This window comes from Adiantum capillus-veneris, chromosome 17 (genome assembly GCF_014529385.1).
Source record: "Adiantum capillus-veneris isolate H3 chromosome 17, ASM1452938v2, whole genome shotgun sequence".
Lineage (NCBI taxonomy): Eukaryota > Viridiplantae > Streptophyta > Polypodiopsida > Polypodiales > Pteridaceae > Adiantum > Adiantum capillus-veneris.
The window spans coordinates 80,679,510-80,703,506 of NC_140947.1; the positions used below are offsets into that span (position 1 = coordinate 80,679,510).

At 43.5% G+C, this 23,997-nt stretch overlaps 1 pseudogene across 1 annotated transcript; it reads left to right on the forward strand.

The window, feature by feature from the left end:
• The first annotated feature begins 1,494 nt into the window (after positions 1–1,494).
• LOC147437558 (uncharacterized) lies at positions 1,495–15,594 on the forward strand (annotated as a pseudogene). The gene is made up of 7 exons (XR_015184819.1): positions 1,495–1,623; positions 2,025–2,106; positions 2,160–2,403; positions 13,963–14,246; positions 14,763–14,814; positions 14,917–15,069; positions 15,288–15,594. The product of XR_015184819.1 is annotated as an uncharacterized LOC147437558 (transcript).
• The last annotated feature ends 8,403 nt before the right edge of the window (positions 15,595–23,997 follow it).

Sequence of the window (23,997 nt, forward strand, 5' to 3'; positions counted from 1 at the left end):
ATAGGAAATAACCTGCAAACACATTGCCTATTCCTTCCCAATTTTGTATGCTCATAGCATATGCCAAACGCGGCCAACCTCAATGCAAGATGTATAAATTGAAGCTTTGCTTCATAGAACTATGTATGGCCTTATTGCCAACAAATGCTATTGACGACAGATATCCTAGCAAAGAGACCCGACCTTGTCGATTATGCACAAAAAATTGACCTTGTCTACTTGTAGATCTGCTGGAAAAACAGAATTATATGTGCAAAGTATGTGCATCTCGTACATACTTGAGTCGATGAATGATATCCACGATCCATTGTAGACGCCCGTTGCATACCATACTTATCACGCCATGTGCAATAAACAAATACCAATTGCGTACCTCATGAAGTACACTTGCCGATGAAATGGCCGTCGTAAGAATCGAGTGAGTTGGAATCAAGGTTCACAGATGTTCGACTTCGTGCTGCCAAGGGCCTTGCCCGATTTGCAAGCAATTTGGAATCTTGTGAGCAACTTCAATGCTCTAGTGGTGTTACACAAACCATGCCCATGAGCATCGTTGACGAGCCTTGCTCCCGTGTAATCCCATTGAATTGCTAACGAGTTGTGCTTCAAGTCAAGGCGATAGAGACTCCAACCATGGGTGAGTCTAATCGCTGTGTCAAAAATGTATGCTAGTAGCATCATACTAAATGCATACATTCAACAAATACTTATCATTTGAAAAGGCAATACAAGCCTTGCTTGTCGGCAATCGTCAAAATTTTAATGCAGCATGGTAGGCATTAAACAAATGATCTTACACTACCATTGTGCTGCTAGTAGCACAAGGGTGCACAACATGAGCAGTTTTGTTAGCTAACCAAGCAACCCAATTTTATTTCACAAATTTACTCATGAGAGTCTCATCAGAATACCAAAAATTCATTAAGTGTGGATTTGCAAGAGAACAAAGAGGATAGATGCAATGTTAGCTGGAACAAAGAAGCATGCATATTTATTTGCTGACAACTTCATTATACAACATTCCTTGGGCTTCAAAAGGGGAAAACATTTGGATAATTATCTTATGTCTATTTATGAGCAAGGAGTGGCACTCTACACTTTGTGGTGGCTAGATTTTTATCTCCATCAATTTCCTCCTATTTGAAAAAAAACCTCCTTTCCTTGTTTCTCTTTGGCCAAAACCAATAATAAATTCCTTAATCTCTTGGTCCATGGGATACTGCCCTTAAACCCCTTTAGAAATTTTTGGAAAAGCCTAGAAGGGTCTTAGTACATGCATGTCTATTATACGTGTGGAAACACCATCATTTTGGCACGATGAGCATTTTCTCCCATCACTTGGCAGATATGCCCTGTGCTTATATGGTTTCTCCTACATATTGCAACCCCCACACAAAAACGTTCTTTCTGGCCTGGCTAAGGAGTGGCGCCACTCCACCACTACCTTGTGCATGCATGGCTATGGCTTAAAAAGAGATGCCTTGTATGGACCCGATGCAAGAAGAGACTTACTACATTCAAGTGCTAGTGTATGACAATACTACCTTTGTCTTCACAGAGCAGTTATTGGGCCCCTTTTCCTACATTCAACACAGTCCAATAGCTATGGAGAGCATTACACAGGTGCCTAACTCCTTTCATAAGGAATTTCTCTTTGCATTGCATTTTTTTGGTGGACATCTATAACACATGGGTTTTTCTTTGTGACACCTATCTTCCACTGACTAATGGGATTTCTTCTTGTTGGTTGTGATGGTGACAGGTATAGAGGAAGCAGGCTTACCCTAAAAGCTTCTGCAAGAAAAATCTCTCTATTATTTGGAAATGGCACACCTATGTATTATGGTCAATTCCTAGTTTTTTCATTACTTAGCCTTTTCTCTAATTGTTACTTTTGTGATGAGCCTTGGTCTCTTGTAAACTACACACACACACGTGGTGATAGTAATTTGCATAGATTACCCATCATCTTTGAATTATTGATTGCTTCTCTCTCTCGGCTCACTAAAAATGTTTTTCTACAGGCAAGCTTGAATGGATGGGATAGTGCACTTGCAACCCTTGGGTATGATGGTAGCCTACTGGCCCCTCCATCTATTGTGCAAGGTTTACTCCTCTGCATTGAGGATCCATCCTTTCATAAAACTCTAATGATGCAGATAAGGCTGCTCTTGCTTTGGATGACTCCACTGATTTACTGGTTCTTGCTCAATTGGATATCCCAGCTTGGTTCAACATTTATGCATTGGCTAAAGATAACCCTGTTACTGTTGTGGCTACGCTCATGGATATTGCTACTAATCTTGGGAGCATCCAAGATGATGATGACAGGGAACATCGTGAATGGCTTGAAAACTCCCCTCATATCATGAGGAAGTTTATGGAAATGCATGGAAAGAAACTGTGTAATGACCCCCTTATCAAGCAAAGGAAGAAAAACCTTCTCCAAGGTGCTCCTTCCTTCTCTCTCTCTCTCTCTCTCTCTCTCTCTCTCTCTCTCTCTCTCTCTCTCTCTCTCTCTCTCTCTCTCTCTCTCTCTCTCTCTCTCTCTCTCTCTCTCTCTCTCTCTCTCTCTCTCTCTCTCTCTCTCTCTCTTTCTCTCTCTCTCTCTTTGCTGGTTCGCGCAACCCGAAGCTGCAACCTGCTATCCTGCACGCTCGAACCTACGCTTTTGCTGCGTTTAGAGCTTCCTTATGCCCTCTTTGCTTCCAGATTAGGGTTTGCAACAGTGGGTTTGTGCACACAACTGGGTAGGGCAAATTTTAGGGTTCTCAATAGTGGCAGTTTCAGGTTTTGTAGCAAAGTCAACAGTAGGCCAGAGTTAGTCGGGGTTTCAACAAATTCAACAGCAGGTAGTATAGCAAGGTGGACTATATATCATTTTGCAAAAAAGGGGCAAAAATGTACGCTTAATGTGGTGAATGAATGCATAGTGAGGATCAAAATGTATGCATAATGTGGTAAATGCCACTGTACGCATAGTATGGTTCAGAGGAATTCCATAGACTATGAAACAAGCGCACAAATAAAACAAGTGGCCATGAGGAAGCAAAACAACAAGGATGACCCCCTCGAAGATGCCATCCAAAAATCCAAAGAGGAAATGCAAGCAACCATCACCAAAATCAAACGCAGCCTCCTAGGCATGATAAAGATATTTGAGGAACGGGTGATGGCCCAAGACGAGCAGATTGCACGACTCAAGAAGGAGCTGGAAGAGGTGCACTTACAAAGTGCACTCGAAGCATGGGGAACTTCAATTATCGGTAATGGAAGAGCTCAACACCATAAAATAGCAAGTGTGAGTCATCAAAGAAGGGGAGGAGAAAAATAAAGAAATGACAACTTCTGGATAGCACAATGGATTATGTTATGGCCCATCCATTTCTCATCCCATCCTTTCAGGATTTCATAGTGGGCACTAGGCCGGTTGGAGTAGCACTTAATTATGTTATCTTGTCTTTCACTCTCATGTTCAAGTTTAGCACAACTCCACTAGGAGAGGTCTCCACACACACTCGGTATACCTTCATGAGGGAGATAGATTCCATGTACATGGATGAGATATACAGGAATCTATGCACTCTAGAGCCAGGAAGGCCACTAGATGAGTTCACTTAGATACTGCCAGAGACACTCCATGATACAGCATCAGAGGCATATCCCCACAGTCAGCCTACACGGAGACGATCTCGGATGCCCCAGAATAGTTGGTATGATGAGAGTGTAGAGAGACAAGGATCATATTGCAGAGGGAGGTGATCTTGGGTATTACCACACATAAACAATCACGGATTGTCTTTCGCCGGCTAGTGTGATGAAAGAAGAGGGCTTATATATCTCAGCTAGAGCGGGATCTGTATAAGGTGGTTATGAGTAAAGACTCAAGAGAGGCATGGAGACTATTCCATGAGCATTCACCACCACCGGCCATCACCTCCACAAAGACATGGGGGGAATATACCACATCTCTCTACACAGCATCAGGGCAGCCACCTTTGTCGGACCCACCGGAGACATGCCATGAGACGTGTACTTTCTTTACTGCTGGGAGGGTAAGGAAATCCATTGAGGGGATGAAGAGAGGGAGAGCACATGATCATGAAGGTTTGATAGCAGAGCACTTCATCCATGCCGGAGATATGCTTGCACAGCTTCTTGCCATGATGTTTAATCGAGCCATGTATGAGGGTTTTCTTGAGACTTGGAGTATGTCCACGATTGTGCCTATTTTCAAGTCAAGCGATGCCATGATTCCCAATTATCACACCATCATGGTTGGTCACACTTTGGCTAGGCTATATGCATCTATTCTTGAGAAGGAATTGAGTAAATGGAATGAGAGAAAGGGCATACGAGCATCAGGGCAGGCAGGATTCAGGAAAGGTTTCTCCAATGATCAGATTGTGGCACTCGGAGCTATGATTGAGGAGGGTAGACACCATGGCAGGAGGATATAGTGTAGCTTTCTAGATTTTTGCAAAGCTTTTGACACAGTGTTGAAAGCCAAACGTATACGTAAACTACAGGACATTGGTGTGCCCACAGAGATGACCTGGGGGATCTTGGCTTTATACAGGATAGTGGTAGGGCGGGTACGCACTACTGAGGGTACGTTTGACATGGTCCACTCCACTATTGGGGTGAAGCAGGGATGCCCCCTATCTCCGACTCTTGATGAATTTTAAGACTATGTGAAGCGAGAGGGAGACAAAGGTGCTCAGCTAGCAAGGACATGTATTCCAATGTTGTTACATGTTGATGATATTGTGTTGATTTCAGACTCTTCGTAGTGGATGCATCATAATTTGGATTCTTTGCACACATTTGCCCATGATAGTGGATTGTCTGTCAACCTTTGGAAAACCAAGGTTATGGTGTTCAACACCACATCACAGCTGGTCAAAAGGTCAGCAGCCACATTTACGTATGGCTAGGAGACAGTGGAGTACATAGATGCATACACCTATCTTGGGGTAGTCTTCAATGGACGGGCATTCTCATTGAGGAGAGCAGTAGAGACCAGACTGACGAGAGCCTATGCAGCCTTGGGAGGATTGGAGAGGATGTGTTTGCAGATTCAGTTCCAGGAACCCGCGAACAAACCTCTGGCTTTTTGACACTATAGTGGCTTCAGCTATGCTTTACGGAGTTCAAATATGGGGATTCTCAATAGACCACCATGGCATATCCAACAGCACTGATGGATGGAGAGGCCTCTTGTCTCTATGATTTCTCGGATGATTTGGGCTAAGGCCTCAGTGCCACATGAGATTATCTGAGCCGAGCTAGACGCCCACCCCTCGTGGTCGAGGCATTGACAAGATCAGTATCCTTTATAAACAGTGTATGCGACCTCCCTAAAGAAAAATACCCTCCGCTAGCCTTGGAGTCATCCCGGTAGCTAGCACTGCAGGGAGACACAGCATGTTGGTATGGGCAAATGACTTCATGGTTTTAGTCACATGGTTTCAACATGGATAGATTGCCTCCATTAGAGTACTCCCACCCTCCCTATCTTTCACATGGACAGAGATCACGAGACTCATATGTTAGGATCTGATTCAGCTAGATACTAGGAGCGGAGTTGGGCACAAAGATGGATTGCTATAGAGAGAATCTTGTCCAAATCATAGAGAACGGCTTTGTGACTAGGCCTGCATACATGGATACACCACGAGGAATTCACTAGTAGTAATAGGGCGACGCCACTTGCGTGCAACAAAATTGCCTTTTTAACCCCTACATATGGGACCCTCCTATGTAAAATCTATCCATTTGGCCTTAGAAAACCCCCCTATTGTACACTCACGTGATACCATACGATAACCCTTAGTGAATCCCCCGTGGGATACACGCTTATCTCATGGGATACAATGTGCTATTGGGCAGATACACACATCCTCACATCAGCTTCAGACTGAGACTGGCCGATTTTGAGGGGTACCAGCAAAGGCTAGGATATGTTGTTTATGTTGCCTAGAGCCAGATTCAGAGCTACACTACACATGTCACTTCCCGATGAAGTATGAGATACGAGACCGCTTCTACTGTCTGTTCAAAGAGGGTTTTGGACCATTTTCTAAAGTCATGAGATACAAGGATTAGAGATGTCTTGGATTGTTTCTTCTAGAGCTGAGCAGACATAGAGAGAGCTTGTTGAGGAAATCAATGGAGAACCAATCTCAGAGACAAATCACATACACCTTAACACCATCTAGGGGACAACCAAAGGAGCAGTCATTGTAGCAGATCTTTGATCCTACTTACACCAATAGTACAATGATTGATCAAGCCATTGAGCTAGGCAGATCCAACCAACCACGACCACGTGGGGCCTCATACCATCGACCGAGGTGGCAGCAGAGGATCTAGATCATCCTAGCTCAACATGCGAGATGACTGGTCAGAGTATTGACCATGAAGGATATTGAGGAGATTCGGCAGCGACAGATGAGGGATCTCATCTGAGCTTGACCCTCCTACCTCTGATGATTTGTATATCATTTGAATTTGTATCACTAGTGATGTGTATCCATTAGCTAACCCATTATATTAGCCCTCACCCCTCCCCTTTCCTATTTTGTTTTAGCTTTAGTTTTTTCATCTTTTTGTACTTTCCATACTCATATGTTGTCGGGAAGATACACTGATCGAAGTTGCTAGCAAGTGAGAACTAGGCCAACAACCAAGATGTCAACCAAGGATGGAGCTTGACCCGTAGGCACATGGAAACAAATAGATGGGTGTCAATCACCGAATCGACCTTCTAGAGACAATCACTACCAAGGGAAATCATCTCAAATCACACTATGTATGCACAACTGCTACCTTACCTATGACGTCTCCGCTCTCTAAAAACATGACCTAACATTGTCGAGTCGTCACGAAATTGAAGGAGTAACCTCTACACACCTAGAGGACACTACCCTAAAGTCTCTAACCCAATTCACTACCTGCAAATGCTTGGTGCAAGAAACGCGTATGAAGACATGCCAAAAACTACAGGTTATCGATTCTCAACGTGCTTGGGCCTAAAGTGTAGTTTAACTTGTTGTGAACGCAATGACATAAAGCAATCACAAAATGGAGACACGATTACAGAGAAAACTCACTTCAAGCTCGGGGGAGAGCTCTTTGCGAAAAGATCAAAATTGTGCAAGCCCCGGGGCGGTGAAGGAGTACGAGCGGAAGTGCGACGCGAGAGAGAGTGCGAGAAGAAGAGCACGACGATATGGTGAACTCTCTCTCCTGTAATGTGTAGAGCATAGTGAGTTCTTATTAGGTTTTTACAAAAGAATATGTGTACATACCTGGCGGCCCGCCCACTTACCTGGGCGACCACATTGGACTTTATACCCCAACAACCTCCCACTTAAAGTCCAATGTGGTACTTTAAGTGTGAGAGAAGCTACTATACAAGCTAATATACAAGAGATGTAGAGAAGTGATGTACTACCCTACACCTAACTGCTTGCGAAAATGCGCAAAGCTCTCTGAGGGAAGTCCTTTTGTAAGTAGATCAGCAGGATTTTCTGTGGTGTGAACTTTGACAAGTTGAAGTTGCTTATCCTCGAGCATTTCCCTGATGAAATGATACTTCACATCCACATGCTTTGTCTTTGAGTGATAAACTGGATTGCGAGCCAATTGTATAGCACTTTGACTATCACAATATAACACAGGCATCTCTTCTTTGATTCCCAAATCTGTTACTAGTCGATTAAGCCAAATTGATTCTTTGCATGCCTCTGATGCTGCAACATATTCAGCCTCTGTAGTAGACTGAGTAACACAATCTAGTAATCTAGAACGCCATGATACTGCTCCACCAGCCAATGTAAAGACATACCCTGACGTAGACCTTCGGTTGTCTAAGTCACCTGCATAATCTGAGTCTGTAAAACCCTTTACACTTAGCTCCTGACTCCCATAGCATATACGCATACTCTTTGTAGCTTTCAGGTATCTCAATATTCCTTTCACTGCCTCCCAATGTTTCTTGCCTGGGTTTGACATGTATCGACTTACTACTCCCACTACAAATGCAATGTCTGGGCGAGTAGCAATCATTGCATACATCAAACTACCCACTGCAGACGCATATGGAATCTTATCCATTTCAGCCTGTTCTTCCTCAGACACAGGACAATCTTGTTTGCTAAGTTTCACATATGGTGGCAATGGAACACTCAGTGCCTTTCCCTTCTCCATATTGAAACGTTGCAAAACCTTGTCAATATACTGTATTTGAGATAACCAAATCAACTTCTTTGATCTGTCTCTCTCAATGCGCATACCAAGTATATGACTTGCCTCACCCATGTCTTTCATGTCAAACGATTTTGCCATCTTTGACTTCAAAGCTGAAATTTCTTCCAAGTGCTTGCCAGCAATCAACATGTCATCCACATACAAAATAAGGATCAGCCAACTACCATCCTTAGCCTTCTTTGTATATAGACAGTGATCGAACTCACTACGTTTGTAGCCTTGAGAAAGCATAAACTTGTGGAATTTATGGTACCATGCCCTCGGTGATTGTTTTAAGCCATAAAGACTCTTTAACAACTGGCATACCCAATCTTCCTTGCCTTTCTCAACAAACCCTTCTGGCTGCTGCATGTAAATTTCCACATCTAAATCACCATGCAAGAACGCTGTCTTGACATCCATTTGGTGCAACACCAAATCTAATATGGCAACCAATGCAAGAAAGCATCTCAATGTAGTCATCTTGACCACCGGAGAGAAGACTTCATCAAATTCAATGCCTTGTTCTTGCTTAAAGCCCTTGGCAACAAGCCTTGCTTTGTACTTTGGCTGACTATCATGAGCGGTGATCTTATACCTGTAAACCCATTTACAAGGTAGAGCCTTTTTGCCTTGTGGTAATTTAACTAGCTTCCATGTCTTGTTTTTATGCAGAGCTGTCATCTCTGACTGCATGGCCAATTGCCAATTCCCGGAGTCCTTCATTTGCACTGCTTCCTTGTAACATGAAGGCTCATTGCAATCAGTCAACATGACATAGTTCATAGATGGAACAAACCTATCAGGAGGTCGCGTGACACGTCCAGATCTACGCACAATAACCTGTGGTTCCACTCTATCCTGTCCCTGCTCCTCTTGAGCTCTGACATTTTCTCTTGCACGTGCAGGTCCATCTTCTTGGAAGACAACTCTTCTAATCTCCTCAACCCTCTTTGGTTTAGAATGATATTTGGATTCATTAAAGTGAACATCATTGCTGCGGACAACCTTTCTGGATTCGGGATCCCAAAGTCTGTACCCCATCTCACCAGAATTACCATAGCCTAGAAAGATGCACTTTCTACTCTTTGGCTCAAGTTTGTTCCTAAATTCCTTTGGAACGTGAGTATATGCCTCACAGCCAAAGACTCTAAGATGCTTGTATGAGGGCATTTTGCTTGACCATACCATCTCTGGCACTGAATCCTTCTGCAAAACCTTGCTAGGAGATCTATTTACAAGATGAACAGCTGTTCGATACAGCTTCAGCCCAAAACCCATTTGGCAGCTGTGCATTAGACAACATACTTCTGACCTTCTCTTGTATGGTCCTATTCATCCTCTCAGCAACACCATTTTGAGGAGGATTGTAAGGAGCAGTAAGTTCACATTTTATACCTTTTGACTCACAAAAGTCCTGAAAGGCCTTTGAAACATACTCTCCACCATTGTCAGTGCGTAAGCCTTTAAGCTTCTTGCCACTCTGATTCTCCACAAGTGTCACAAACGTTTTGAAAACACTAAACGCTTCATCCTTGCGCTTGAGAAAGTAAACCCATACTTTCCTCGAGTAATCATCTATAAATGTCATAAAGTAAGAAGCTCCCCCTAGAGATAGGTTAGGCATAGGTCCACACAAATCACTATGAACAAGTGCCAACTGTGTATCTCTTCTACTGCTTCTATGCTTATGTGGCTGCTGTGTTTGCTTACCATACAGACAATGTTCACAGAATTCAAAATCATTAAATGAAAAGCCAGGCAAATAACCAGAATGAGACAAGATTTCCATTCCCTTCTTGGACATATGTCCTAACCGGCTATGCCACAAAGAAACGTTAAGGACATCGCAGATTGTTCTATTGGCTAAGAAGTTACAAGTAGATATGCCCATTTTTTATGGAAGAAGTGTATGAGATGTCCTTAATTACTCAATTTTTATCTTGAAAGAGCCATTTTCAGCTGTGTGAGAGAGGAATGTAGTCATACTATAGACTCTATGTATGGCATTGCCTACAAATTGTCAACATCAGCTATTCATGTCAAATAGTTGTTTTCTAAGTTCTAATGCTTATTGCAGTCAAAATTGAGTGAGTGTAGCATGTTGTTAATCTTTTTAACTAGTAATTTATTTTGAAGCTCATCGTGTAGGTTTGGTACAAAGATAACATCACTTAGGTGGAGATCTATCCACATGTCTTGGAAAGATTGGGGACTTGGGTGAGCAATAACTGATGTCTCACCACCCACTCTATGGGTCCTCATTAGTCTTGACAAAATGACTTGTTTCTTGACTCTTTTCTCCTCCAAGATATTGCCTAGCTATTGGGTTCATCACCCCTTGGCTTGTAGTTCCTAGATTCCTTCATGTAGTGGTCTCCTTGTGAACACATTTGCACTTATGAAGTGGCACAACTTAGCAGTCTTAAGCTTCAAAACATCTTTTTGTGCAACCGTGTCCATGGTTGATTTTTCAAGGCGAGCCATTTGTGTATGTTGCTCATGTTTTCATCTTTATATCTAGTTCAAGGTGGAGTCATGGCTACAAGGTGATGACAAAGGAAAAGTGTCATTGTGTCTTATTGCAATGGTTGGTCTATGTGTACGACATCAACTCCTTGAGGAGAAGCTGCCTCTCATGTCATGGGTCTATCCTTAAAAGAGAGGAATCAGCCTATTGAGTGTATGCTTATTGGTATATGATTTCATTGACCAACTTATGCAAGGTTCTCTTTAGCAAGGGAAACCAACCAACCTTTGCACATCAAGCAATGTTCTTTTGTAATATTTGACCCCACTAGACTGTCACCTTCCATCACCAAGGATCTGTTTCGCAAGGAAAACCATCCAACCTTTGCACATCAAGCGATGCTCTTTTGCAATTTTTGATCCCACTAGAATGTCACCTTCCATCACCAAGTTGTTGACTCATAAGGAAAACATAGTTGCAAAGCCTAGGAAACCATAGTTACAAAGCGTAGGAAACTTGGTTGCCTTCACCCACCTACTTCACGTGACTGGAAAGAAAATTCATGTAGGATTCAATTTGATGGACTAGGTGAGCTGCATGAGGTTATGCATTATCATGAATAGGTGCACAAACATTATCATAATTCTTGTTAGGACCACACGCTTCTATTTGCGATACAAGCCTCTCAATGAAGCCTAGTCCAATACGACCTGCAACAATATGGTATCCCTTCATCTCGTCTAACCCTCAATGATAACTCTCAGTGTCATAATCTGGTCAAGAGTGGAGAAACCTTTCTTGAATCTTGCCTGCCCTGATGCTCGCATGCCCTTTCTCTCTGTCCATTTACTCAACTCCTTCTCAAGAATAGATGCATGCAGCCTAGCCAAAGTGTGACCAACCATGATGGTGCGATAATTTTCGAGAATCATGGCATCACTTGACTTGAAAATAGGCACAATCGTGGACATACTCCAAGTCTCAGGAAAATCCTCATACATGGCTTGATTAAACATCATAGCAAGAAGATCTCTGGCATGGATGAAGTGCTCTGCTATCAGACCTTCATGATCATGCGCTCTCTCTGTCTTCAATGGCTTTCCTTACCCTCTCAGCAGTAAACAAAGTAACGTCTCATGGCATGTCTCCGGTGGGTCCAACAAAGGTGGCTGCCCTGATGCTGTGTAGAGAGATGTGGCATATTCACCCCATGTCTCTGTGGAGGTGATGGCCGATGGTGGTGAATTCTCATGGAATAGTCTCCATGCCTCTCCCGAATCCTTACTCATAACCAACTTATACAGATCCCACTCTAGTTGAGATATATAAGCCCTCTTCTTTCATCGCACTAGCTGGCGAAAGACAATTCGTGATTGTTTATGTGTGGTAATACCCAATATCACCTCCCTCTGCAATCTGATCCTTGTCTCTCTACACTCTCATCATACTAACTGTTAGCAATCGCAGATCGTTTCCGTATAGGTTGACTGTGGGGATATGCCTCTGATGTTGCATCATGGAGTGTCTCTGTCAGTATCTGAGTGAGCTCATCTAGTGGTCATCCTGGCTCTAGAGTGCATAGATTCATGTATATCTCATCCATGTACATGGAATCTGTCTCCCTCATGAAGGTATACCGAGTGTGTGTGGAGAACTCTCCTAGTGGAGCTGTGCTGAACTTGAACATGAACGTGAGAGTGTAGCATGATTAACTGCTACTCCAACTGGACTACTGCCCACTATGAAATCGTGAAAGGATGGAATGAGACATGGATGGGCCATAACATAATCCATTGTGCTAGCCAGAAGTCGTCAATCCATTGTGCTAGCCAGAAGTCGTCATTTCTTTATTTTGCTCCTCCCCTTCTTTGATGACCCGCACTTGCTCTTTTATGGTGTTGAGATCTTCCATTACCGATGGTTGAAGTTCCCCAGGCTTTGAGTGCACTTTGTGAGCGCACCTCTTCCATCTCCTTCTTGAGTCGTGCAATCTCCTCGTCTTGGGCTGTCACCCGTTCCTCAAGTATCTTTATCATGCCTAGGAGGTTGCGTTTGATTTTGGTGATGGTCGCTTGCATTTCCTCTTTGCATTTGTGGATGGCATCTTCGAGGGGGTCATCCTTGTCGTTTTGCTTCCTCATGGCCACTTGTTTTATTTGTGCGCTTGTTTCATAGTCTATGCAATTCCTCTGAACCACACTATGTGTACAGTGGCATTTACCACATTATGCATACATTTTGATCCTCACTATGCATTCATTCACCACATTAAGCATACATTTTCATCCCTTTTTCGCAAAATGATATATAGTCCACCTTGCTGTACTACCTGCTGTCGAATTGGTCGGAACCCTGACTAACTCTGGCCTATTGCTGACTTTGCTGCGAAACCCTAAACTGCCACTGTCGAGAACCCTAAAATTTGCCCGACCGAGTTGCGTGCACAAACCCACTGTTGAAAACCCTAATATGGTAGCACACAGGGCATAAGGAAGCCCTAAACGCAGCAGAAAGCGTAGGTTCGAGCGTGCAGGACAGCAGGTTGCAGGTTCGGGTTGCGCAAACAGAGAGACAGAGAGAGAGAGAGAGAGAGAGAGAGAGAGAGAGAGAGAGAGAGAGAGAGAGAGAGAGAGAGAGAGAGAGAGAGAGAGAGAGAGAGAGAGAGAGCCTTCAACCCAAGAGAGGAAACAAGATTGGAGGGCGATTAAGCTTTCTATGTGCTTTCTATTTTAAACAATAAAAAGTTTTACCCCTTCCAATTCTGCAATTTCAAGGAGCTCGGCATTCTTTGAGATTCTGTAGAAAATCATTTGCCCTTCACTAGTTCATAAAACCTTGAGCTCAAGGAGAGAGAGAGAGAGAGAGAGAGAGAGAGAGAGAGAGAGAGAGAGAGAGAGAGAGAGAGAGAGAGCAACGATGCCTTTGGCAGGCTGGACGCCTTGTGTGTGTGTGTGTGTGTGTGTGAGAGAGAGAGAGAGAGAGAGAGAGAGAGAGAGAGAGAGACTCCAGCACACTATGACAGACTGGGAGGGAGAGAGTCGATTTAACTATTTTGAGAAACTTTCTATTTTGAAAAAAATGAAAAGTTCTCCCATTCAATATATAAAATTAAAGGGAAGGTCTCTTCCTTGGCATTTTTTTTAATTCTTTCAAAAGACGTTAGCTCATGATGTGGCTGCCCTATTTTGTTTACCATTTGATTTAAAATATATAATTTAATATAGTTAGCTCTAATAAAGCCATTTGGATATATTCAGCACTACTAAAGCCATTTGGTTTAAACTTGCAGCACAGAAGAAGCAGCAAAGGGGACGAGCGGCAGTAGGTTCCACCAACAAGCAGAATAATGTGAGGCAGAGGTGGCCTACGCAACAAGCAGCAGGCGCATATGCTGAAGATGAGGAACACCTGGAAGCCGAAGAGGGAACTTTGCAGCAACAAGCTGCAAGCTGGCCTGCTCTCTTGGCACTCACTCTTGACTCATCAGAGTCTGTCTCTGCTGGCCTTACGGAGATCGTTTCCGGTATACCTCCCCTTTTGCTTCCTTTAAGTTTTGTGTTGCTTTCCTGCATCTTTCTGTAAGATGAATGCACTAAGTTATCGCACAACGTAAAATACCGCTCCTTGTCTTCTCAAGAGAAGACATAGCTCTTTTACCTGCTGCATCTCCCTGCATGCAAGGTGCTTCAAGGCCGTGGACCTTTTCTTTTTATCTACACCCCGCAAGCATCAGGTCAGCAGTATCAAGCTCCTGTTTACCTTAGTAGAATCAGGAAGAAAGGTAGCACTTTTAAGGTCATCTCCTTGCTCTATTTGTCAAGTGAGAGGAGACAAAACACGTTGTTGAGAGGAGACAAAACATGTTGTCTGATGTTCCCTAAAGCACAAATTATGCAGATTGTGAGCAACTTATTTGTCTCGTTGTAAGGGAGTAGCTTGTGAGGAGAATTGTTTAGGATGTGTTTGTGAGTTGTTTCCTTTTGGACCATGTCTAGTTACCTGGTGTCTCAATTGAACACGCGTGCATGTTTTGGGACAGGCATTTTAAAGCAGACAAAGGTAGTCATGGAGGAGTTGCTACCAATGATTAAGTGAGTTGGAATTCTCTGCAAAGTTATGCATCATTTAACTTCTTTTGCAAAGGTCATGCTTTCAATTGCTGAGAAGAGCTATCATTTCACCTTGGGGGCCAGCAAGATAGATAGCAGTGCTGTGGACATTAAGGACCAGATAAACCACAAGCGGGACCTGGTCATAGAGCAGGCCTGGAGCAGACCAGAGACAGGTTTCAGCAGGCAGCAAGCAGTGTGTTGGAGATGCTTGGCCTCACAGCTCCCATGCTTGTGGTGAGAGTTGCAAATTATGTTAAGTACAATCCAATGCATGCAGTTCTTTAGTTGTTGATACAACATGCGCTGGCTGGTTATAGCTGATTTGTCTCAAGGCAACAGCAAGTCCTTACTCTGTACATTTATTGAAGATGCAACGTGAGACAATTTTGCCTATCTGATAACTATAACTGAGCATTTACATTACCCTTCTTTGTTGGTTTTGTATTTTGCAGGAGTCTGGTGAAACTGGCACATAAGCCACTCCTTGAAATTTATTCACTTGTGTACAAAATCTTCTATCGACAGAAATAGCTACTGATTTGTAAGCAAGGGTTTAGCTACCTCATGATAGCTGCATCACAATTCTGTCACCGTGTAGGACTGTTGGTGTTTTCCATTGTTATATGGCTGTTTATAAGAGGCTACAAAGGACTCATATGTCTGTAGACTTCACAGTTGTAACTGTTTGTCCAAACAACTGTGTAGAAGGCACTGTAAGCATTTCAGTACACAGCCAAAAGGCCCGTTTTGAAGGTTGCAGTCAAGAAAGACAAGTGGGCCATGTCATCAAAGGTTTTCTTGATAAAGTTTGCAAAACCACCATCTGAACTGGGGGGGCATGTGAATAGATGTCTCAAGACAGTTTTGTAAGGACAATTGAGGCGAAGCATTGGTTTGGGATGTGGTAGGTCACAGGATGCCAGGCTTCATTATGGGTGGGTCTGCCTTAGCACCTTTAGAGCCATGAGAGAAACTCAATGCATAGACCTTTGTTTTAATATTGTGCTCTGATACATGTGCAGGTCAGTGTGTTAGAGGTGTATATGTGTGTGTGAGAGAAAGCAGATACTGATACCTAGTCGGGATGTAGTATTTGGTCAATACTATGCATACTGAATATAGTTTGTTGTCTTACAGATAACTTGATTATATTCCTCTAGGTAAATATGATATGTCGCAGAAAGTTAGTGCTGGGCAGAAGCGAAAATTGCAGTAGAGATAGAAAGATATCTAATTCTGATTTGCATTTTGATGCTTGAATAGAGGGCTGGTTGATATATCAGAAATTCAGGAAGGTTGTGAAGGGTGATCAAACCTCATACGACCTTAATACTCAGAAAGCCTCTAAATTTAATTATATTAGAAAGTTTTTCCTGAAGCGGGAGGAAGTTTAGCTTCCGATTTCTCTAATTGTGTGCTATCAGCTCTGAATTGTTTGTTTAGCTTGTGAGGTGCGTAATTACTTGGTTGGCCTGAGGCCTTTATGAGGCCTCCACTTGCTCCACATAGCTCTATCTTACCCGTTAACAGCCTACGAAATCCTATGCTTTGTATTAATCACTAAAAATAGGGAGCATTGACTGCTATCGACTGGCCATATTTTCAGCACTCTCGATTGCAGCAAAACTAGAAGCCGTATATATCAGGTCAAACAGTCGGCGCATGACTGGTGGGGCTTCTCTCTCTAGCAAATGGTGATGCCATGTGCAGCAGCTGGAATTGGATGGCAGGCCAGCAGATAGTAGTGCTGGCCAAGGGTTCTCCTCACCTCGTAGCAACTGTTTCAACAGGCTCTCTCTCACTGGCCTTGCATTCTTTCTTGCTGGCAAGCGACCTACAAGCGTCACTGTGCAGCACCCCTGTTGTATGTTGATGGCTTGCAACCGGGCAGCATATAGGTATCTACAGGACCGTGTGGTGGTGCCTAGAAAAATCACTGGCTTTATCTGCCTCATCCCCTCGTACATGGACCAGGTGGAGTAGCCTCGGGGTTAGGTCTGGCAGTGCAGCATCGACCAACCACTTCAGTGCTGTGTGGCTCAAGAGCACGCTTTATTTCACAGCCTATACCAAGGTTATCATCGACTTGAGCACAGGCCATTATTGGCTCTTCTGAGAACGCAGGAAACATTCGTAAAAACCTCGTATCTCAAGCCAGAGAATTATGGTGCTGTTCCTGAGTACTCGGTTAAAAGTTTGCTCACCAACATGAATGTTCTTCCTTTTAAACGCAAGACAAGACCCTTGCTTTGCATCCATTGGATACAACTCGTATCTTTCTCCTACAAAATCCCAAAGGGAGGCGTGATGACTTAAGGGTGGCCCCGCCTTAATGTGCTTTGGCCAAGATTCTTGGGCTGCATTATGCTTGTAGGGAAAAGAAGAGTATTATAGCTGAGGTTGGTCAGAATCTCAGGCTCATAATTCGTCAACGCCACCTACAAGCGCCTAGCTTTATTGCAATCACGTCACAAAGGCCACAATCATTGCCCAACTCTATGCCATGCTCGTCTTGAAAACTTTCCTATTGGCTCAACGGCCTCTTGACGCAAAATCAGAGCAGCTCCCTGCCTCCTTCCCTCTAAAAGCAGGACCAAAGACAATAAAAAACATAGGCTTTCCACCCTATGACAAAGGGAGAATCAAAGATCCGCAAAAGGAACTTGAACATGAAGCTAAGTTTTCACATACAAGGCGCCCAAAGGCTTTGGCCTTGGGCAATTCATCCAAAAAAACCTCAAGTTAGGGGGCGTGCCCACCCGGGCACACACCCCATACCCAAGCTAGGGTATTCAAAGGTGTTGGCAAGACCGGAATCCGATACAAGCATAGGCCAAGGGCCATCAAATTCTAGGTAAACTGTCCGAATGACAGAAATTGCAGAAGTTGATCGAAGTTAAAATTTGACAGAGTTGAAGTTTAGGAAGAATATCTATTGCAATTTCTTCCTTTGAGAGGATTCAGGCATCAACGACGTTTCAAGCAGTACAAATTTTTGGCGGCATTGTCAAGCATAGTTGATTCAACTATAAAGTGCTTGCGGAGTTCCATATACGGCGGACTACCATTGATTTAGACGGAGTTAGCACGGCTACCCTACTTTGCGAGTGCTCCTAATATCAGGTATATTTTTTGAGTACTACTTTCACCGCACTGTGTAGCCATGGATTCCGATATCAATATGACATTCGATTTTGAGCAAAGTACTCCTGATCCTATCAATGATGGCCCGCGACTGGATCCTCTCAAGGAGAGTAACCGTGACACTATGGCAGGAGAAGATACTTATGAGTTGCTCGATATTCAAGAATTTCGTGCACTTTAGACATGCATGACCGTCATGGATGAAAATTTTAAAGCTTTAAATGAAAATGTTACTAAACTTTCCACATTAGTAATTCAATTTATGCATCATCAGTCTAAGAGTCTTGCTGACATCCATATGCATAAGCACGTTGGCACACAAGGGCAAGGCCCAATTCATGATACGTTGCATACTCTCACTGCCAAAGAGGTGGATGACTTGTTAAAGAAATTTAAACCACCAGTCTTTAAGGGTGAAGATCGAGACCGCAATAAGGATGCAGTGAACATCTTTCTCAGCAAATGGGATGGAATTCACGCCTTAAGGCGTACGCCGGATGTCGTTAGAGCTTTGCAGACAAGCTTAACTCTGGAAGGCAAGGATTACAAATGGTGGATGTCTCTCAAGGAGAAGAACATCATACACCACAGAGTTGGGAAGCCTTTGAAGCAATGTCTAGCAAGGAATTTTTGCCTACTAATGAGGCTGATCGGAATTGAACGGCTTGGAACACATGTTCCATGTGCCAATATCCATCACTTCTTGAATATATCTCTCACTATCGGGACGTTATCCTCAAGTTGGAAGGCTTGGATACCTTTCAACAAGTACGAGGGTTCATATGAGGTTTGGCACCTGAGTTTAAGAAGTATGTCAAGACCCAAGACCCTAAAACACTTGAGGAAGCCATAGTGAAAGCACATATTCACGATGACCCTGATGAAAAGAAATTACATAATAGTAACGTGTCTGCTAGTATACACGGTAATACATGTACGCAGTATGGGCACATTAAAAGAAAATTTCTAGTTGCTAATTTAGATGCATCTAAAAAACCCAAGGGGTCCAGAGGTCCTCTTTCTCCTGAGGATTTTGTTAAAGCCAAGAAAGAGTGGTTATGTTTTCAATGTTTAGGAAGAAGTCATGGCAAAAAGGATTTTCCCAAGGGGAAATCTACGGCTTAGGGGAAGGAGAAAGCAATGCACACGATGCAACTACTGCCTCTCGAGTCTTCCTCGAAATTCTCCATAGTGGAAGTAACACAAACTGAGGTGGTGCATGAATGTTGTCTCACTGCTTCCATGTGGCAACAAACCTTTGGACCACATGAGTTAGTACGTATGTACGGATATCTGCAAGGACACAAGGTGCGCATCTTGGTAGATGACGGGGCTACTCACAATTTCATCAATTATGGATTGGTGAAAAAGCTCAAACTGCCTCAAACTCCGAGTACCCACCGCTACAAGGTAGCAATGATGAATGGACATGATACTGAAATATGGGATACTCAATGCTGAGCTATTCCATTAGAAGTACAAGGATACTCTACTTGTTTGGATTTTCAGGTTATGAACATGGAAAGGGCTGATGTGGTTCTTGGTAGGGAGTGGTTGCATAGCCTAGGACCATCATTGAAGCGTAGCTATGAGCACAACAGCTTGATGTTTGAATCCCATGGCGCACATGTGCTGTTGTTAGGAGAAACGGATATACCTTCATCACCACTAATTTGTACCGTCGAGCTTATGCAGCTCGTTTTTTATAATGAAATAGATAAGGTTTTCTTGTGTTACTCACTGTCTCATTTTCCTTCTAACATTGAGTCAGTTGAACATTCCTCAACGCTGCATGCTTCTCTCTCCTCTATTCCACCAATTGCTAATTCTAAACAAGCAAACGTTGATAGTTGTAAACCTCTCACATTCCTATCACCTACGACGGACGTTGTATTATTTATTTGGCAGAGTCAGGTACCAGGCTTGTCGGTCCAATAGGAAAAGGGTAAGAGTAATTGCCGATGAGAGGCGCACTCTAACTGGAACATTCAAGGGATTAGTTGGCTAAGCATGGGTGCCCAAGTGTGAATGGGGCGAGCTCATATAAAAGTCAACTAAACCTAAAATTCACTTATTCTCTCATTTTGTGCAATTGAAGAGTGCTCTTGCTCTATCTCCATCTTCTTCTCTCCTTGTGTGTGTGTGTGTGTGTGTATGCGAGAGAGAGAGAGAGAGAGAGAGAGAGAGAGAGAGAGAGCAATCGAGCATTGCGGCGGCACGACGACAGCGAGGCGGTTGAGCGCAGCGTAGCGGCGTCTCCCTTTTCTTCGTGGCGAGGAATCCTCCACGACAGCAAGCGTAGAGCAGTGAGTGACACATCACCGTCATCTTTGAGCTTATCAGTTTAGGCTTGTTGTGTGCTTGGAGCCATTTGTGGCTCGCACACAGTGTATCGGCAAGTTTCTTGCATTGACACGTGTGACAGACGCACACATTTTTGGCGCCGCTGTCGGGGAATGCCATACACTAAGCTTGAATGGCACTCTGTGCTTCTTTTGTGGTGCAATTTCAATTATAGGAAGGGTAGGGAAGGAAGGTGTGTGTGTTGAGAAGAAGGATTTTGTGTTGCTACTGTGTATCTCTTTGTTAATGAAGTTTTGAAAGGTTATTGTGTTTTCTCTGTGATAAGGTCTTTGTATTAAAGTTGTTAGTTCTGTGTAATGTAATGTACAATAAGTAGGAAGTAGATCTGTGAGATCTAATGAAGTGTGTTAGTATGTAACAGTAGGTGTATTAGTAGGTAGGTAGAGTGTGTATGTGTGCTTGCACGCAGGCCGCGACGACCTTATCCCAAAATATTTATAAAAAAAATTCAAATAAAAATAAAAATTTAAAGGTAGGACCAGGATCGGGATATATCTCCCAGACCCAAGCCCAAGCTCACGCTCAGGCTCAGGTCTCAGTCGCCCTTTGAAATTACGTATTTTAGCTTCACACGTAGTTAAAAATCGACTTTTTTGAGGACCAACGGAGCTTCAGGTGACCAAATGTTGTGCTGTAAAGCACACCGCGACTCTCTGAGTGATACGCTTGTTTCGAGCTATCACACACTTTAATCAAAAAATTGATCATTAAAAAACATTAAAACAAACGAGTGAAAACAGACGCCTAAAAAAGTAAGCGGTTAACCTTTGAGGTTATTCGCGGACTTGTAGGGTGCCAAAGGCACATGCATCAGCGCTCTGGTCGTGTGCTAGAGACGGAGCAACTAGAGAGAATTTTGATTTACGTGAGTTCTCAATATCCACCTACCTTAGGTTCCGGGCCCTCGGCGGAGACCCAAGGTAGTACAAACCAAGACCCGAACATCTTCCTCTGACTACGACGTCATGGAGGGTTTCCCAATGCCTAATCCCGATAGCTCAAGCCAAGACATGCATGCCATGCACCCACGGTCCGGGCAGAGCGTGCTTAGCCGCTTGAAGGAAACCTTTAGTAGAGCCACTCGCTCTGAACATGGAACTAATGATGTAAATGACGGGGTGGGGAAGTAAATTCTCCATTCATGACCAACGTAGATCCTATGCCCTTAGACAATGTGCACGTGAATACTTCATTCACTGCACCTCCTGACTCTCAGAGTTATTTCCCTCAGAGGTCATATTACCCGATGGTAGAAGCTTTGCCGAAGTGCAAGAGGTTGAGCCGTATATTCTTGCAACAAGGAAAAAGAAAATCGAGAGCTTACGCAAGGTGGAGCAACGAAGAGAGTTAAAATCAAAAGCTCCTATGTCAATATCCTTGCTAGGAGAGCAATCGAGTGCTCTTGAATTAAAGACCACTAATGGTCAACCCATAGAGAGAAACATTGCATCTAGCTCAAAGGACACCCCTAGCACCTCAATCCTAGATGGAGCGTTCTTAAATGAGAACTGGGAGTACGAACTACAAACGGAAACTCTAACCGACCTATACACAGGTCACACCTATCACGTGGGTTGGTTAGATTTCCTATAGTCACTAGTGTGGAGGATTAACAACAAAGAGTTTGTGAGGTCATCCATAGGGTCATTGAGTTAGAGAGACAGAACAAAGGGATCAACATGCCTTCAACGGGTCTCATGAGATTCTTGGATACAGGAAAGGCTAAACAACCGACCTTATCGTAAATTGAGACTCCCTCGGTAAGTCCGATGGATCCCCCATATGTTGTTTCGCCAGGGGTCTTAGTGAAATCTGAGCCCACAAGTGATAGCTTTACCTTTCCAAGTCTAGCTCATCTTTCCCTTGATGACACCACGGCTACCATGCCTACCCCAATGATAGGCATGTCAAGAAACACGCCATGGACCTCATTTGTTAGTAAAGCACCACTACATGGTAGCTCAATTCCTGCAACAGTACCTACAAGTGTGTACCAATCGTATACACCCATGGGTCCTCATCCTCATGTAGTCCCTACCCCTCCCATTGTTTCAACTACCTATTCTCCACAACCACAATACCCAAGTTCTTATTTCCATATAAGGACTATACCGGCTAGCATTAGTATGTCACATCCGATGTCTGCTATGCCTAGGGCCACACATATGAACTTTGGGCCGCCTCATGTTAACCCTCACTGCTCACGGACACCCTATCACCTACGACGGATGTTGTATTATTTACTTGGTAGAGTCAGGTACCGGGCTTGTCGGTCCAATAGGAAAAGGGTAAGAGTGATCGCCAATGAGAGACGCACTCTAACTGGAACATTCAAGGGATTAGTTGGCTAAGCATGGGCGCCCAAGTGTGAATGGGGTGAGCTCATATAAAAGTCAACTAAACCTAAAATTCACTCATTCTCTCATTTGTGCAATTGAAGAGTTCTCTTGCTTCATATCCATCTTCTTCTTCTTCATCTCCTTGTGTGTGTGTGTATGCATGAGAGAGAGAGAGAGAGAGAGAGAGAGAGAGAGAGAGAGAGAGAGAGAGAGAGAGAGTGCGATCGAGCATTGTGGCGGCACGGCGGCGGCGAGGCGGTTGAGCGCGACGTAGCAGCGTCTCCCTCTTCTTCGCGACGAGGAATTCTCCACGACAGGAAGCGTAGAGCGGTGAGTGACACGCCAACACCATCTTTGAGATTATTAGTTTAGGCTTGTTGTGTGCTTGGAGCCATTTGTGGCTCGCACACAGTGTATTGGCAAGTTCTTTGCATTGACACGTGCGACATATGCGCACATTTTTGGCGCTGCTGCTGAGGAATGCCATACACTAAGCTTGAATGGCACGCTGTGCTTCTTTTGTGGTGCAGTTTCAATTGTAGGAAAGGTAAGGAAGGAGGGTGTGTGTGTTGAGAAGAAGGATTTTGTGTTACTACTGTGTATTTTCTTTGTTAATGGAGTTTTCAAAGGTACTGTGTTTTTTCTCTGTGTAAGGTGTTAGTATTAAGGTTGTTAGTTCTGTGTAATGTAATGTACAGTAAGTAGGAGTAGATCTGTGAGAGCTAATAGAGTGTGTTAGTGTGTAACAGAAGGTGTATTAGTTGGAAGTAGGTAGGTAGAGTGTGTGTGTGCTCTCGCGCAGGCCGCGGCGACCTTATTCTTATAAAATAAATAAAAATAAATAAAATAATTAAATATATATATATATTTTTAAAAAAAAGGTAGGACCGGGATCGGGAATATCTCTGAGACCCAAGCCGAGATCCAAGCCCAAGCTCACGCTCAGGCTTAGGCATCTATCGCCCTTTAAAATTACAAATTTTAGCTTCACACGTAGCTAAAAATCGACTTTTTTGAGGACCAACGGAGCTTTAGGTGATCGAACGTTGTGCTGTAAAGCACACCGCGACCCTGTGAGTGATACGCTCATTTTGAGCTATCACACACTTTAATAAAAAAAATCAATCATAAAACATTAAAAACGTAAAAAACACGAGTGAAAACGGATGCTTAAAAAAGTAAGCAGTTAGCCTTCGAGGTTATTCGCCGATGCTTGTAGGGTGCCAAAGGCACATGCATATGCACTATGGTCATGTGCTAGAGACGGAGCAACTAGAGAGAATTTCGACTTACGCGAGTTCTCAATATCCACCTA